General features: G+C 36.1%; 1 protein-coding gene across 1 annotated transcript in view; it reads left to right on the top strand.

The window, feature by feature from the left end:
* Positions 1–17,711, top strand: part of DCHS2 (dachsous cadherin-related 2) — a 272,591-nt gene that overhangs the window by 214,105 nt on the left and 40,775 nt on the right.

Below are 17,711 nucleotides of genomic sequence, written 5' to 3'. Positions count from 1 at the left end.
GCTGTTATCTCATTACATGTTATTGGTCTGTTCAGGCTTTGGATTTCTTCATAGTTCAATCTTGGTAGGTTATATGTGTCTATGAATTTATCCATGTATTCTATGTTTTCTAATTTATTGGTGTATAACTGTTCATACTAGCCACTAATGATCCTTTAAATTTCTGTAGTATCTGTCAAAATGCCTTCTTTTTCACTTTTGATTTTATTTATTTAGATCTTCTCCCTTTTTTTCTGAGTCTGGCTAAAGGTTTGTTGATTTCATCTTTTCAAAAAAACTGACTTTTGGTTTCATTGATCTTTTGTATTGTTTTCTTCATTTAAATTTCATTTATTTCTACTGTGATCTTTGTTATTTCTTTTCTTCTACCAATTTTGAGTTTGTTTTGCTCTTGCTATTTTAATTCTTTAAGATGCATTGTTAGATTGTTTATTTGACATTTTTCTACTTTTTTGATGTAGGCACTTACAGCTATAAACTTTCCTCTTTGTACTGCTTTTGCTGTATCCCACAGGATTTGGTATTTTGTCTTTCCGTTATCATTTGTTTCATTACATTTTTAAATTTTCTTTTAAATTTTTCCATTGAATCACTGGTCATTCAGGAGCATATTGTTGTTTTGTTATTTGTTTTCTGATTGTCTTAGGGTCTTCTCTTCCCTTTTTCTTATCTTCTTGACTTCCTTTTAGTGAAGGTAGTTTTCTTTGGTTGTGTTTTAATTTCTTGCTTTTTTGTATTCATTGTATATTTATTGATTTGAGATTACCATGAGGCTTGCAAATAATATCTCATAACCTATTATTTTAAACTGATGATAACTTGGCACCAAATGCATAAACAAACAAACAATCAACCAAATAAAGAGAAAACTAAAAAAGACTACACTTTAGGCAGAGTGCTGTGACTCACACCTGTAATCCCAGGATGTCAGGAGGCTGAGGCAGGAATTCCTGACCAGCCTGGCCAACATGATGAAACCCCATCTCTACTTAAAGAAATACAAAAATTAGCCAGGCATGGTGAACACCTATAATCTCAGCTACTCGGAAAGCAGAGGTACAAGAATCATTTGAACCTGGGAGGCGGAGGTTGCAGTGAGCTGAGATCATACCACTGCACTCCAAGCTGAGTGATAGAGAAAGACTCCTGATCAAAAAATTTTTAAAAAGACTATACCTTAACTTTGTTCCCTTGCTTTTCAACTTTTTGTTGTTTCTATTTATATCTTATTGTACTATGTCTTGACTGTGTCTTGAAATGTTGTTGTAGTTATTATTTTTGGTTGGTTCATTGTGTAGTCTTTCTACTTAAAACAATAATAGTTTATACACCACAGTTATGGTGTTATAATATTCTGTGTTTTTCTATGTACTATTACCAGTGGGTTTTGTACCTTCAGATGATTTCTTATTGCTCATTAATGTCCTTTTCTTTCTGATTGAAATACTCCATGTAGGATTTCTTGTAGGACAGGTCTGGTGTTGATGAAATCTCTCAGCTTTTGTTTGTCTGGGAAAGTATTTATTTCTCCTTCATATTTGAATGATATTTTCACTGAGTATAGTATTCTAGGATAAAAAGCTTATTTCTTCCAGACTTTAAATATATCATGCCACTGTCTCTTTTCCTGTAAGGTTGCCACTGAAAAATCCACTTCCAGATGTATTGGAACTCCATTGCATGTTGTTTCTTTTCTTGGGCTACTTTTAGGATCCTTTCTTTATCCTTGACCTTTGGGAGTTTATTAAATGCCTTGAGGTAGTCTTCTTTGGGTTAAAACTGCTTGGTGTTCTATAACCTTCTTGTACTTATATATTGGTATCTTTCTCTAGGTTTGAGGAGTTCTCTGTTATCATCCCTTTGAATAAACTTTCTACTCTTACCTCTTTCTCTACTTTCCCTCTAAGGTCAATAACTCTTAGATTTGCCCTTTTGAGGCTATTTTCTAGATCTTGTAGTTGTGCTTTGTTCTTTTTTTTATCATTTTTTCTTTTGTTTCCTCTGTTTATTTTCAAATAGCCTGCCTTCAAGCTCACTAATTCTTTCTTCTGCTTGCTGTATTCTGTTGCTTAGAGACTACAATGCATTCTTAAGTATGTCAATTGTATTTTTCAACTCCAGAATTTCTGCGTGAATTTTTTCAATTATTTCAATCTCTTAGTTAAATTTATCTGATAGGATTCAGAACTCCCTCTATGTGTTATCTTGAAATTCTTTGAGTTTTCACAAAACAGCTATTTTGAATTCTCTGTCTGAAAGGTCACCTATCTCAGTTTCTCCAGGGTTTGTCCCTGGTACCTTATTTAGTTCATTTGGTGAGGTTATGTTTTCCTGGATGGTACTGATGCTTATGGATGTTCATCAGTGTCTGGACATTGAAGAGTAGGTATTTGTTGTAGTCTTTGTCGTCTAGGTTGTTTGTACCTCTTCTACTTGGGAAGGCTTTCCAGGTATTCAAAGTGACTTTCGTGTTGTGATCTAAGTTTTTGGTCACTGCAGTCATATATGCATTAGGGGGTTCCTAATGCAGAGGCACCACCTTGGTGGTCCTGGATACAGCCCAGAAGAATTATCTTGATTACCAGGCAGAGACTCTTATTCTCTTCCCTTACTTCCTCCCAAACAAATTCTTTTGCTCTATACTGAGCTGCCTGAAGCTGTGGAAGGAGTGACACAGAAACCCCTGTGACCACCACCACCTGGACTGCACTGGGTCATACCTGAAGCCAGCACAGCGCTGGGTCCCATCGAAGGCCTATAGTAACCAACCACTGCCTTGCTACCAGCTGTGTTCGCTCAAGGCCCCAGGACTCTACAGTGGGTGTTGAAGTCAGCCAAGCTTGTGTCCTTTCCTTCAGGGCAGTGAGTTCCCCTCAAGCCTAGGTGTGTACAGAGATGTCGTCAGAAAGTCAGGACTCCTGACACCTACCTGGTGCTCTATTCTACTGCAGCTGAGCTGGCACCCAAGCCACAAGACAAAAGTCCTTCCTATTCTCCCTCCCCTTTCCACAAGCAGAAGAGTGTCTCTCATATGGCCACCACCCTTCCAGGCCCATGAAGAATACTGTCTGGCTACTACTAATGTTCACTCAAGGCCAAAGGAATCTGTAGTCAGCTTGTGATGAATATTGCCAGGCCTGGAACTCTCCCTTCAGGGCAGTAGGCTCTGCTCTGCCTTGGGGCAGTTCAAAAAATGCTGTCCACGAGCCAAGGCCTGCAATCAATGATCTTAAGAGCCCAGTTGGTTCTGTGTCCCACTGTGGCTGAGCTGGCACCTAAACTGTAAGACAAAGTCCCCTTTCCCCTTCCCTCTCTTTTTCTGTAGCAGAAGGGGTCTCTCCCCATAGCCACCACATCTGGGAGTATGCTGGGTCACACATGAAGCCAGTATATCTCTGAGTCTCACCCAAGTTTCATGGTGAGTACTCCTGGCTACCAAGGAGTACTTCAGAGCCCAAGAGCTCTTTCATTAGCAGGTGGCTAATCTTGTCAGGACTAGGTATTTCCCTTCAAGACAGCAGGTTTCTTTCTGGCCCAGGGTGTGTCTAGAAATGTCTGCGAGCTAGGGCTTGGGATGGGGGCCTCAGCACTCTGCCTAATGCCCTATCATACTGTGGCTGAGCTGGCATCCAAGTTGCAAGGCAAAGTCTTTTTACTCTTCTCTCTCCTCTGCTCAAGTGGAAGAAAAGAGTCAATCCTTGAGTTATAAGCTGCACTGCCTGGGGTTGGGAGAGGGGTGGTGGAAGTACTCCCTTGGCCACCCCAGTTGGTGCTCAGTAGGTCATGTGCTCCTCCAAGTCCACTGGCTTCAAGCCCTGCACAATTCCTTATCCAGGAATTATGGTCCTTATGGCCTAGACAATCTTTCAGGTTTATTTAGGACTCCAGAGCTCTTTAGCCTGCAGTGGCAAGGCTTGCTGGAATTCAGGTTCCAACTGCTGAGATAGGAGATTCCCCTATCACTAAGGTTGGACTAAATGTTCCCTCCATGGGAGCTGGCTGAGTTCTGCCCAGTGTTGCTTTCTGCTGTGACACATCAGCACTGAGTTCCAATGCAGAGTCCCACAATCACCATGCTCACCCTTTCCCAGGTGCACAGATTCTCTCTCTTCAGCACATGTCCACTGCCAGGAGATGGGGAAGGTGGGGGTGTATTCAAGACTGGCCCTACACTCCTCAGTGCCTCTTTTGGTGATACGAAGTAAAAACCAGGTACTGTGATTGGTCACCTGACTTTTGGTTCCTATGAAGGTTCTTTTTTTGTGTAGATAATTGTTCAATTTTATTTTCCTTTTGGGAGGACAATCTGTGGAGTCTTCTATTTTGCCATCTTGCGCAACCTCCTCATTAATATTTAAGTCAAAAATAGAATAAAATAGTAGAAATAACAGAGATTTTATTTTTGTTTTTAATTGGCATCTATTGTTTGTGGATGTCTGAAGCCTCATTTTAGAATATTTTGAGGATAAAAATGCTGTTTTCATGAAGAGCTGCTGCAACGATCATTGAATTATGGAAATATGGTAGCATAATTTTTATTATTTGGTGACTAAAAGCATCGTAAAAGGCATTTCTTTAAGTGAAGTGTAACTGTACATTTTGGTAGATACATTTATCTTGTTTTTTGAGATAATGGGAAATGTTCTGGGTTATCTCAAAACCAAAGTTGAGAATTACACAGAAAAATTGTGCAACCTTTCTTCCTAAACACATGTAGGCTCTGAATTCTAGCTTGGTCTGGAGTTCCGGGAGCTGGAAAAGATAATGAGGATGGCTCCTGAAAATTCAGGGAATCTAAAGTCTGAGTGTCAACTTTGGGATGACAGCCCAGACAGGAAATGGTTGGGAAGTGAGGGAAAATTGGCAGCACCAGGTCCACAAGCAAGATGTTGACTCTGATCTGACACTGAAGTAGCAGTGAAAATTCTCAAACTCATGTCTTAAATACAGTCTTATGTAAATCATAAAATTAGAGATGTAGTTGGAACATCTAGGGATCATTTTAGCACCGGCCTTTCTCTAAGTTGCCATGTGTGCATTTTTAAATAATTAAATGCAACAATTTATAATCACTTCTTTGAAAGTTGCCCATTAAAATCTGTAATCCGATTAAAAACCTATTTCAGACTTAATCAATTGTGTTTACTTCTCATTGCATGCATTAACTTTATTTTGTTTTTTCTGCACATCTTTTTTTTTTTTTTTTTTTTTGCTAAAACTTATAAAAAAAAAATAAGCAGTTTTCTGACTTCTCTATTATTTCTTTAGGTGTTCGCAAAAGCAAATAAGTTTAAGAATGTATACCATTTTAATTTATAACCATGATTTCACCTATCCACAAATTTTGGAAAACTATTTCTTTTGAGCAGACATTTTCCATGATTTGTCTCACATCAGGAGTGATTTTTTAAAAAACCTTAGTAATGGTTCAGCCATTTTACATTCCTAGCAACAGTGCACAAAGGTTCCAATTTCTCAACATCCTTGTCGATATTTGTTAATTTCTGGTTTTGTTTGTTTGTTTGTTTAGTTTTTAATATAAAACAAATGCCATTCCAGTGGACATAAGGTAATATCTAGTGGTTTTGATTTTTATTTCCCTGATATTTAATGATACTGACCATTTGACTATTGTCTTTGGAGAAATGTTTGTTCAAGTCTTTTGTTCATTTTTAATCAGGTTATTTTTTTTTGTTCTCTTGTTTATTTGCAAGAGTTATTTATATACTGTGGATATTAACCTCTCATCAGATATCTGGCTTGCAACTATTTTCTTCTATTACGTAAGTTCCCTTTTTAATCTGTTGATTGTTTCCTGTGCTGTGAAAAAGCTTTAAGTTTGATATACTCCTATTTGTCTATTTTTTTTTTGCTTTTGTTGCCTGTGCTTTTGGTCTTATATCCAAAGAATCATTGCTAAATTAAACGTCATGAAGCTCTCCTCCTATATTATATTAACTTTAGAGTTTCAGCTCTTACATTTAAGCCTTTAATCCATTCTGAGTGGATCTTTGTATGTTGTATATTAAAGGGTCCAATTTCAGTATTTTAATGTGGATATTCAGTTTTCCAAGCACCATTTGTTGAAGATGCTATTCATACCCTGTTTTGTAGCCTTGGCACCCTTATTGAAGTTCATTTGATCATATACATGTGGATTTATTTCTAGGCCTTATATTCTGTTCCATTAGTCTATATGTCTGTCTTTATTCCAGTATCATACATTTCGATTGGTGTAGCTTTGTAAAGTGTTTCGAAGTCAGGAAGTGTGAGGCCTCTAGCTTTGTTTTACTTTCTCAGGATTATTTTGACTATTCAGGGTCCTTTTACATTCCATATTTATTTTAGGTTAACTTGTACGAACTCTACAAAAAATGACATTGGAGATTTGGTAGGGATTGAATTGAATCTGTAGATTCCTTTTGGTACTATGGACACTTTAACAATATTGTTTTCCACTTCGTAAACATGAGATGGTTTTCCATTTATTTGTGACTTCTTTGATTTCCTTCAGTAATGTTTTGAAATTTTCAATGTATAAATATTTTACCTCCTTGATTAAGTTTATTCTTAAGTATTTTATTCTGTTTGATGATGTAAATAGTATTGTTTTTCTAATTTTCTTTTCAGATTGCTTATTGTTACTGGGTAGAAACACAACTAATATTTGCATATTGATTTTGTATTCTGCAACTTTGCTGAATTTGTTTATTAGTTTTTCCTGTGGAGTCGTTAGGGTTTTTCACATATAGGACTATGTTGTCTGCACAGATAATTTTACTTTTTTTTCTTTTTAGTTTGCATGCTTTTTTTCTTCTTCTTCTTACTCTTATCTAATTGCTCAGGCTAGGACTTGCATTACTGTGTTAAATAGAAGTGGTAATAGTGGGCATTCTGGCTGGGCGTAGTGGCTTACGCCTATAATCCCAGCACTTTGGGAGGCTGAGGTGGGTGGATCAACTGAGGTCAGGAGTTCAAGACCAGCCCGGCCAACATGGTGAAACATTGTCTCTACAAAATTACAAAAACTAGCTGGGTATGATGGTGGATGCCTGTAATCCTAACTACTCAGGTGGCTGAGGAGGGAGAATCGCCTGAACCTGGGAGGCGGAGGTTGCAGTGAGCCGAGATCATGCCATTGCATTCTAGCCTGGGTGACAGAGCAAGACTCCATCTTAAAAAAAAAAAAAAAAAAAAGTGAGCATTCTTGTCTTGTTCCTGATCTTAGCATAAATGCTTTCGGTTTTTCACCGTTGTGTGTTGTGTTAGCTGTGGGATTTTTATATATGGCCTTTATTACGCTGAAATAATTTCCTTCTATTCCTAGTTTGTTTTGAGTTTTTACCATGAAAGCATGTTGAATTTTGTTATATGCTTTTTCTGCATCTACTGAGATGATCATGTAATTTTTATTTTTTGTTCTGTTAATGTGGTGTATCACATTAATTTGTTTTTGTATGTTGAACAATTCTTGCATCCCAGGGACAAACCCCACTTGGTCATAGTGTATAATCCTTTTAATGTGCTGTTGAATTATACTTGCTAGTATTTTGTTGATAAATTTTGCATACATATTTATCAGGGAGATTGGTCTGAAGAAAACTTTCGTTCCTTTTAGTATCTTTGTCTGACTTTGGAGTGAGAGTAATGCTGGCCTCATAATATGAGTTTCAAAGTATTCTGTCTTCTTCAATTTCTTGAAAGAGTTTAAGAACAATTGGCATTAATTCTTTAAATGTTTGTTAGAATTCTCCAGTGATGCCATCTGGTCTTGGAGTTTTCTTTGTTGGGAGGTTTTGCTGCTTGACTCAATCATCTTACTAATTAAAGTTTTCTTGAGATTTTCTATTTATTCATGATTCAGTCTTGGTAGGCTATATATTTCCAGAAATTTATCCATTTCATCTAGGTTATCTAATTTGTTGCTGTATAATTGTTCAAATTAGTCTCTTATGATCCCTTTGGATTTCTGTGGCACTAGTTTTAATGTCTCCTCTTTAATTTCTGATTCGTTTTTTCTCTCTCTTTTTCTGTCTCTATCTCATTAGTCTAGCTATGGCTTTGCCAATTTTGTTAACCTTTTTGAAAAAATAACTTAGTTTCATTGATTTTTTTCTATTGTTTCATATATTTCTGCTTTAGTGTTTATTATTTCTTTCCTTCTACTAACTTTGAGTTAAGTTTTTTCTTTCTCTGGTTCCTTGTGTTGTAATGTTAGATTGTTAATTTGAGATCTTTCATCTTTATAATGTAAGCGTTTACCACTATTAACTTTCCTCTTAGTATTACTATCGTTGCATCCCATAATTTTTGGTATGTTTTGTTTCTGTTTTTATCTCAATATATTTTCTAAATTTTCTTTTGATGTACCAGTAGTTCAAGAAAGTGTTGTTTAATTTCCAGATACTTGAGAATTTATTAGTTTTCCTTTTGCTAATGATTTTGAGTTTCATTCCATTGTGGTTGAATGGACTTTTTATTATTATATAATGTTCTTTATTTACATCTTGCAATAGTTTTTAACTTAAAGCCAATTTTTCCTAATAAAAGTATGGCCATCCCTACACTCTTTTGGATAGTATTTGTATGTAATATTTTTATCCTTTCACTTTCAGCCTATTTGTGTGTTCTTCTCTGTAAAGTGAGTCTCTAATAGACAGCATATAGTTGGATCTTATTTTTCACTTTTTGTTTTCTTTTCTTGCTACCTTCCTTTGTGTTTTGTTAATTTTTTTGTAGCAATATACCTTGATTTTTTTTATTTCCTTTTGTGTTTCTTCTGTATGTATTTTCTTAGTGGTTACTATGGAGGCTATATAAAATATCATATTAATAGCAATTTACTTTATACTTATAACAGCTCAAGCTCAATTACATACAAAAGCTCTGCTCTGTTACATCCCCCAACACATTCTATATTATCAGTGTTACAGATTACATCTTCTATATTTTATATCCATTAACCTAGTTAGTAGTTATATTTTTATTCTTTTATCTTTTAAATTCTATACCAGAATAAGAGTGATTTTCATCACTATTGCCATATTATATTTATCTTTACAAGTGCTGTATTTTTTTTTGTGTTTTCATTTGCTGTCTAGTGTCCCTTTGTTTCAACTTGAAGGACTCACTTTCCCATATCTTGTAAGGCAGGTTTAGCAGACTTGAAATCCCTCAACTTTTGTTTATCTAGGAAAGTCCCCTCTCCTTCATTTATGAAGGACAGTTTTAGATGACATGATATTCTTGGTTGGCAATTTTCTTACTTTCAACCCTTTGAGTACATCATCCTACTCCCTTCTGATCTCTATTGTCTCTCCTGAGAAATCCACTTAATCTTATGGGAGCTCCCTTGTTTAGGATGAGTCACTTTCTCTCTCTCTCTTTTTTTTTTTTTTTTGTTAAGATTTTCTCTTTATCTTTGACATATACAGTTGGATTTTAATGTGTTTTCATGTAGACTTCTTTGGATGTATCCTATGTGTAGTTCCTTGAGTATCATGAATATGGATATCTATTTTTTTCTCAGATTTGGGGACTTTTTGGCCATTGTTTCTTCAAATAAGCTCTTTACACATTTTCCTTTGTTTCCCTCTTCTCCTTCTGAAACTTTCATAGTGAATACATTGGTCCACTTGATGATGTCCCATGAGTTCCTTAGGCTTTCTTCATTTTTCTTCTTCTTTTTTTTTTTTTTTTGTTGTTGTTGTTCCTCTAACTTGATAATTCCAAATGATCTGTCTTCAAGTTCACTGATTCTTCTGTTTGATCAAGACTTCTGTTAAATCCCTCTGGTGAATTTTTCAATTGAGTTATTTTATTCTTCAGCTCTGGATTTTCTGTTTTTTGTTGTTGTTGTTGTTTTGCTTTGTTTTTAGTTTCTATATCTTTATTGATATTCTCTCTTTGTTCATGCAGCTTTCCTGATTTCATTTGATTGTCTGTTTGTGTTCTCTTTTAGTACATTGAGTTTCTTTATAATTATTTTTAATTCTTTTTTTTTTTTGTGATGGAGTCTTGCTCTGTTGCCCAGGTTGTAGTGCAGTGGTATAATCTTGGCTCACTGCAGCCTCTGCCTCCTGGGTTCAAGTGATTCTCCTGTCTCAGCCTCCAGAGTAGCTAGGATTACAGGCGCCTGCCACCACACCCAGCTATTTTTTTTTTTTTTTTTTTTTTTTTGATAGAGACAGGGTTATGCCATGTTGGCCAAGCTGGTCTTGAACTCCTGATCTCAGGTGATCCACCTGCCTTGGCTTCCTGAAGTGCTGGGATTATGGGCATGAACCACTGCACCCAGCCCTGAATTCTTTGTTAAGTAATGTGTAGATCTGTTTCTTCAGGTCAGCACCTGGAGATTTGTTTTATTCCATTGATTCAGCCATGTTTTGTCTCTTCATATTCCTTCTTTTCTCTTTTTTTTTTTTTTCTTGTTTTCTTTTTTTTTGGTGTGATTTGTGCAGTTGAAAAAAATCAACACCTCTCTAGTCTTTACAGACTGGATTTGTGCAAAGGAAGATCTTCACCAATTGGCCTGGCTACAGATTCTGGGGGCCTCCTAAACCTTTTCTGGAGATGAATCTTCACTGGGCTTATGTACGTGACTACCCAATTAGAGAGGTTTGCCAGTTTCTTTTTGAAGGTCTTGCAGTCTGTTGCTCTCTCAAGTATCTATCTGCAGTACTTCACATTCTCTGACACTGCAGTAAGTCACTGAGTTCTCTTTTGTTCTCAGCAACCCTCAAGCATCCAAAGTATGCTGGCTCCCCATCAGTATTCTGAGCCAAGTTAACACAGAAACTATCTCCACAGGCAGTCCCCTCAAAAACTACAAAGCTGGATGTATATCCTACCCTTCTCTTTCCATCCCAGTGGAGAAGGCGCAAGTTGTGTGTTTATTCCCATTTGCACTGTTGCTGGCTTGGGGGAGGGTCCACTGGGGATTAAATGCAATGTCTATGGTGACTGTTCTTGGTTTTAAGCTTGCCTGGTGTCCCATGACTTCTTAACTGGTTTTGCAGTTCTCTTGAAAGCTTTTTGGAACATATGTTCTTGTTAAGTCAGTGCCTTTGTGCAGCAAGGTCTGGGGTTTTCCATTTTGCCATCTTGCTAATGTTACTCCAGACTTTTCTTAAGTAGTTGCAACATGTTTAGTTTCAATGGTTGGACACTTAAGTGATAACAGATAATTCAAAATCATCCAAATGTTTGAAAATCTGTTTCTCTCAAGTCAGTCATCAATAAGAAAATGTGGCATTGCTTAAGAATAACAAACATAAAACTCTAGAATTATTTACTCATGCACTTCTATGAATACAATGTTTTCATAATTATCAAAATATTTTTATAATTATTGATTTTTACAGTCATATAGCATTAATTGTTATCTAATTATGCTTTTAAATTGCTGCTGTGAGTGGTCAGAGTTTTAAAACTCTATTTTTGTAAAGAAGAAAAAACCAAGAACGTTAAATGTTTTACACTTTTTAAATGTGGTGTTAGACTTGAAGTAAAATTTATAAAAGCTTGAAAATGTAAAAGGTAAATTATTCTGTATGTTTCACTTAACTCATTTGAATTGAAGGTACAGTGTTGGTTTTCATAGCTTACCCTTTCTACCTTGATGTTGTGAAATGAATATTGAGTTTCATCCATATGCCCAGAGATAGACTTTTATTTAAAATTTTCACAGTAAGCAGATGCCTAGAAGGATTCTAGTCCCTTTTGTTATTTTCTCTTTTTTCAAGAGAATCCCCAGTTTGGACTTTGCCAAAGGAAGAACGTATAAAACATTTGCAGCTTCTTGCTGACTTCAGTGTTTAGTTTGAAGTATTTTCATTGAATGAAATTCTTTTGTGTTACAATTCCATTTGATATTATGAAAATTTGATTTGCAATAAAAATAGGATTGTTCCTTTATGAGAGAGGCCATGTATAACTCTTTTTTGCAGTTCTGTACTCATCTTTATTCTTTTCTATGTAAACAGTCACTATGTTTTCTTTTGTAATTGGGCATATGATACGCATTCTAACCCATGAAAGAAAAAGGCTGTCAGCAAGATTGTTTCTTGTGTTGGCATAGCTGTTTCTTTTCTTACTGCCATTCTTAAGACTTATATGACAAGCCAGTTGAAATAAAATTTCCTGTGTTTAGGAAATAAATTGTACCCGGAAGCACAGAACTTTGAGCAGTGGGGATAAAACGTATTGTACTGCTGTACAGGCATATTCCTACCAAAAATGTAAGACATTTTTATATTAGCAATATGTCTCTCAAAATGCAATAAAATAAGCATCAGAATAAAATGCAATTTGAAAGAGTTCTCAATATGTGTAGTAACTTGATTCCACCATGATTGATTATAATTCATTACTTTGTCACTAAATGACTTCCTAACTGGCTTGAAAAGAATAATCATTTGGAAATCCTGATAAATAATTTTTAAACTTTGTTACAGTTTATGTTAAACATAATGTTTGTAATGAGAGTAATGTATTTAGTTGAGTTTTCTTGCTCTTTTTCCTTAACAAATTCTGTTTTATGCCTTTTTTTTTTTTAACTGAGCTTTCACTGAAGTTTCAGTTTTGCAGGCAATATCACATACTTATTTCCTTTAATATTTATAGTGATCACTGCATTTTTGAGTGTTAAGCATTAAAAGAATTCTAGGGAAAACTACAGTTTGTTCCAGAGCCTTTTCTTTTTTCTGTTCTTTTCAGTAAAATCCTTTTACATATCCAGAAAAAATATCAATTTGGCTTGGTTTAGCAGTCATTTTTGTTATTACGTCTAGCAAGATGGGTTTCAAACTGTGGTCTCTGGGACTTGTATATGAGGGTTCAAGGAGATGGCTCAGCAAATATCTTGAGTAAGTGGTTTTTTGTTGTTTTGTTTGTTTGTTTTTTCTAACTACTGCAAATCTCACTATCAGATGTGGTATTATAGCAGTGAGTTATTTGAAAAAAAAAAAAAAAACAGTTAAAAAAATTGCTGTTGGCTTACAGTGATCCTGTTGGCAGAGACCAGGATTCTTCTAATCTCTCATGCTAGAAAACATCAGTGTCCTTTCTCCTCTGTCTCCCTTTTTAACCTCCTTTCTTCCCGTATACATTAAGCATCTACTTCATACAAAGGAATAAACTTGATACACAAAAAAACATGTTTTATTCTTGAGAAATTATACTGAGCAAAATATGCCAGATACCGTATGATACACAAGTATATGACATTTTCAAAGCAAAACTAATATAAAGTTATAAAATATATACAATACAAACATATAGAAAATCTCTGCTGTCATGGAACTTAGTCCAATTTAAGCAGGCAAATGAGATCAGTCTTCAACTATGTTCAGTACAAGTCCTTAGATGGGAAATTAGTAGCACAATCTAAGTACCAAAAGGGCTAGTAACAAAAGAGGAGAGATTTATCTTCTCTATCAGAGATGGTAAACAAGAAAACTCAGAACTGGAGTCAGACCACAGCTGTGTTTTGTTCAACCAATATAGTGGGATTTTCCCCATAAATTAAATTATTTTCCAACACTTAGAAATTGAAAGATTTCGAATAAAAATAAATATATAAAATTTTGAGCTTCTCTTGAAAACCTCAGAATCTTCAGCATCCTGAAGCCTCCTTTCCCTGCTAGCAGCAATAGGCCGACAGTGACTGTCTGAGACATTTTCTGGCCTCCTCCACCATTTGGCCCCTTCATTTGTTCCTGCTTCTTGCTTTTACCCAAATGCATATGGGATGATGAGCCCTGCTCCATACTCATCTCTGACACCATGTCAGCTCCTGTTCCTTTTAAATGTTTCCTCTTACTTTCCTCTTGTGACTTGTTACCACTGTCTTATACATGGCCTCTGTTACTGTGCACCCAGCAGCAGGGTAGACTGCTATAGCCTTACCCCCATCCATCTCTACCCACTCAGGACAGTGTGCATACTTTTACCAGTATGTGTCATCCTATGGGGCAGGATGACAGTAAGTGAAGAAGCAGAGTCACTGCAAGATTGAGAGTGTAAAATAGATGCCATAAGTTATGGGCCTAATATCAGAGGACTAAGGCCAGTAAAGGAACTATGAGGAAGCATCTTTCATTTATTTTTTAGAATATATATATATATACACACACACATAATATTTTTTCTATATATACATATTTGGCTTTTTGTTTCTTTTAAATTTAAATTTTTATTTCAATAGGTGTTGGGGGAACAGGTGGTGTTTGGTTACATGAATAAGTTATTTAGTGGTGATTTCTGAGATTTTGGTGCACCCATCACCCAAGCAGTATATATAGTACCTATTGTATAGTCTTTTATCCCTCACTTCTCCATCTTTTCCCCCAAGTCCACAAAGTTCATTTTATCATTTTTATGCCTTTGCATCCTCATAGTTTAGCTCCCACATATGAATGAGAACATAGAATGTTTGGTTTTCCATTCCTGAGTTACTTCACTTAGAATAGCAGTCTCCAATTCCATCCAGGTTGCTGTGAATGCCATTATTTTGTTCCTCTTTATGGCTGAGTAGTATTCTATGGTGTGTGTGTGTGTGTGTGTGTGTGTGTCACATTTTTTAAATCTACTTGATGATTGGTGGGCATTTGGGCTGGTTCCATATTTTTGCAATTGTGAATTGTGCTGCCCTAAACATGCATATGCAGGTGTCTTTTTTGTGTAGTGACTTCTTTTCCTCTGGGTAGATATCCAGAGGTGGGATTGCTGGATCAAATCGTAGATCTACTTTTAGTTCTTTAAGGAATCTGCACACTGTTTTCCATAGTGGTTGTACTAGTTTACATTTTCACCAACAGTGTAAAAGTGGAACTATGAGGAAGTTTCTGAGAAATGGTAGGTGAGTAGAAAACAGGAGGCCAAGGACCAAAGATGAATTTAAAATAGGGGTGAAAGTGGCCAATAAGCACATGAAAAATTGCTCAATATCATTAGACATCAGAGAAATTAAATTAAAACCACTGTAAGATACTGCTACAAATCCACTAAGATGGCTACAATTTAAAAGATTGATAATACCAGTCAATGGGGATGTATCAGTCCATTCTCATACTGCTATAAAGATATTACCCATGACTGGGTAACTTACAAAGGAAAGAGGTTTAACTGACTCACAGTTCTGCATGGCTGGGGAGGCCTCAGGAAACATAATCATGGTGGAAGGGGAAGAGGCATGCCTTACATGGCGGTAGGTGAGAGACAGCGAGTAAGAGCAGGGAAAATTGCCTTATAAAACCATCAGATCTCATGAGAACTCAGTCACTATCACAAGAACAGCATGGGGAAACTGCTCCCATGATCCCATCACCTCCCACCTGGTGCCTCCCTCGACATGTGAAGATTATGAGGATTACAATCTGAGATGAGATTTGGGTGGGGACACAAAGCCAAACCATATTAGTAGAGCAACTGCAATTCTCATATGTTGTTAGCAGAAATGTAAAATGATACAACTACTTTGGAAAAATAGTTTTGCATATTCTTATAAAGTTAAATATATACTTACCATAGGTATTTATCCTTGATCAGCAAAAACATGAGTCCACACACACACTTGTGGATGAATGTTCATAGCAGTTTTTTTTATAATAGCCAAAAACTGGAAACAATTCAAATGCCCATCCCAAGGTAAATGAAAAAGAAATTGTGTTTTCCATTTAATAGAATACTACTGTGCAATAACAATTGCATGAATTTTTATACATAAAATAACATGCTTGATTCTCAAAAAATTATACTGAGCAAAAGAAATCAGTTATTGTGTAATTCACAAGTGTATGAAATTTAAGAGGCAGAACTAATTTATAGAAAGCAGATTGGTGATTTCTTGGGGCCAAAAGTGAGAGAAAACTGAAATGGGCATAAGAAAACATTTTGAGGTGTTGAACATATGCTATGATCATGATACTGATCATAGAAAATATTCTATGCTTATGATACTGATTACACAGGTGTATATAATTTTCAAGATTCATAGAACTGTATATTTAAAATATGTACAGATTATTGTATGTAAATTTCATGTAAATGAAATTGATTAAGTAAAAAAATACTTTTACAAAACAAGGCAGGCAATCCTAGGAGGGTGACACATAGACAACTGGGATAGATGAGCAGCAAAGGACATGAAATATTAAAAGAACATCAAAGTACTGACTTGGAGACCAAATGAATCCTTGGGACCCTTCCAGCTGCTGTAGATGACTTTTTTCCCCAGAGCTTCCCATATAGACAACTGCCCTACCCAGTTTGCCTTAAAGGCACTCAGCATCTTCTCTTAGTTTATCAGTTACCTCAAGAACTTTGTATTTCTTCATTGCTTCCCATCACATAAAGCAAGGATCTGCTCATCCACTTGTTTTTGTAAATAAAGTTTTATTGAAATACAGTCACACTCCTTGGTTCTGCATTGTCTGTGACTACTTTCATGCTACAATAACAGATTTGAGTATTTGCAACAGGACTGTGTAACCTGTAAAGCCTAAAATAATTAATATCTGGCCCTTGACAGAAAAATTAGCTGATTCTTCACATAAAGCCACACTTATCTCCCTGGCTCTCAAGCTCTCCCATTCTCTTGCCTACCTCTCTTACCCTTCTTCACATTGTATTTATTCTTCCTATTTAAATTTATTCCCCACTCCTGCCTTATTTGGTTCTATATCTGATTACAAGGATTGCCTTCTTGCCTCTATCAGTCCTTGCTAATTCTTCTTTCATGTTGGTATTTAGTCTGTTCCCATAACTTAAAAGGACTTCCTTCTCTTTTGTCTTTCCAATTCCTATACCTAACTGAATTTCTGTTTCTTCCTTAAAGTTATCTCTTTGCCCCTGCTCTATCTGAACAAATCTTGAATGAATTCATGTCTTGCAGTTAAGTTGTTGGTTACTCTCTAGTTGGGTTGCTTTTACCAACAGCTAGATCAGAAGCTGGTTGAGGGAATATTTCTTCTCTTTATGCTCCTATAGCTTTCTTTCCCACTCCTAGCTCCAATGTTTTGGGGCAGTGTGTCAAATGTTTTTAATCTGTCCATGTCTTTCCATCTCCCATCCCACAGTCCTAGGTCATTGTCTCCTGCTTGGACTATTACAGTATTATCTTAATTGGCCTCTCTGCTCCATTCTTACCCCTCTCGTCTCTGTTCTCACAGCACTTAGTATGATATTTTTAAAAAGTAAATCATGTTTTACTTTACTCCTTAAAATGCTTCCATGACTTCCCTTTGCACTTACAAGAATCTGACCCTTGCTTATCCTGCCATCTCCACCTTCTGCCTCTTCCCCTACTCGTTGTGCTTTACCCAACCAAGTCCTTTCCTAGCCCACAGCCTTTGTGGTGGTGGCTCCTTTTCCCAAAATCCTCTTCCTCCAGCTGTTTCTATGGCTTCTTATCCTTCACTATCCCCAGACCTCTCTAAAGTCTGGTGCTTCCCCTGAAAAATAAGTACCTTATATCAAAACCTTATTTTTCTCTTTCTAGGGGCCTGGCACAGTTGAAAATTTTCTATGTTTATGTATGTTTTAATGGTTTATTGTATGTCTCCTTATACCAGTTAATAACCACCATGAGGACAGAGATCTTTTCTATCTTGTTTGCTAGTATATCCCCAGCACCTGGCATGGGATCTGACTCATTGAAGACAATAAGCTATTGTTGAATGAATGAACAAGTGAAAACATAGTAGGCAAAT

The sequence above is a fragment of the Chlorocebus sabaeus genome, chromosome 7 (assembly GCF_047675955.1).
Source record: "Chlorocebus sabaeus isolate Y175 chromosome 7, mChlSab1.0.hap1, whole genome shotgun sequence".
Classification (NCBI taxonomy): domain Eukaryota; kingdom Metazoa; phylum Chordata; class Mammalia; order Primates; family Cercopithecidae; genus Chlorocebus; species Chlorocebus sabaeus.
The sequence above is the reverse complement of the archived record's forward strand: the minus strand, read 5'-3'. Positions and strand labels throughout refer to the sequence as shown.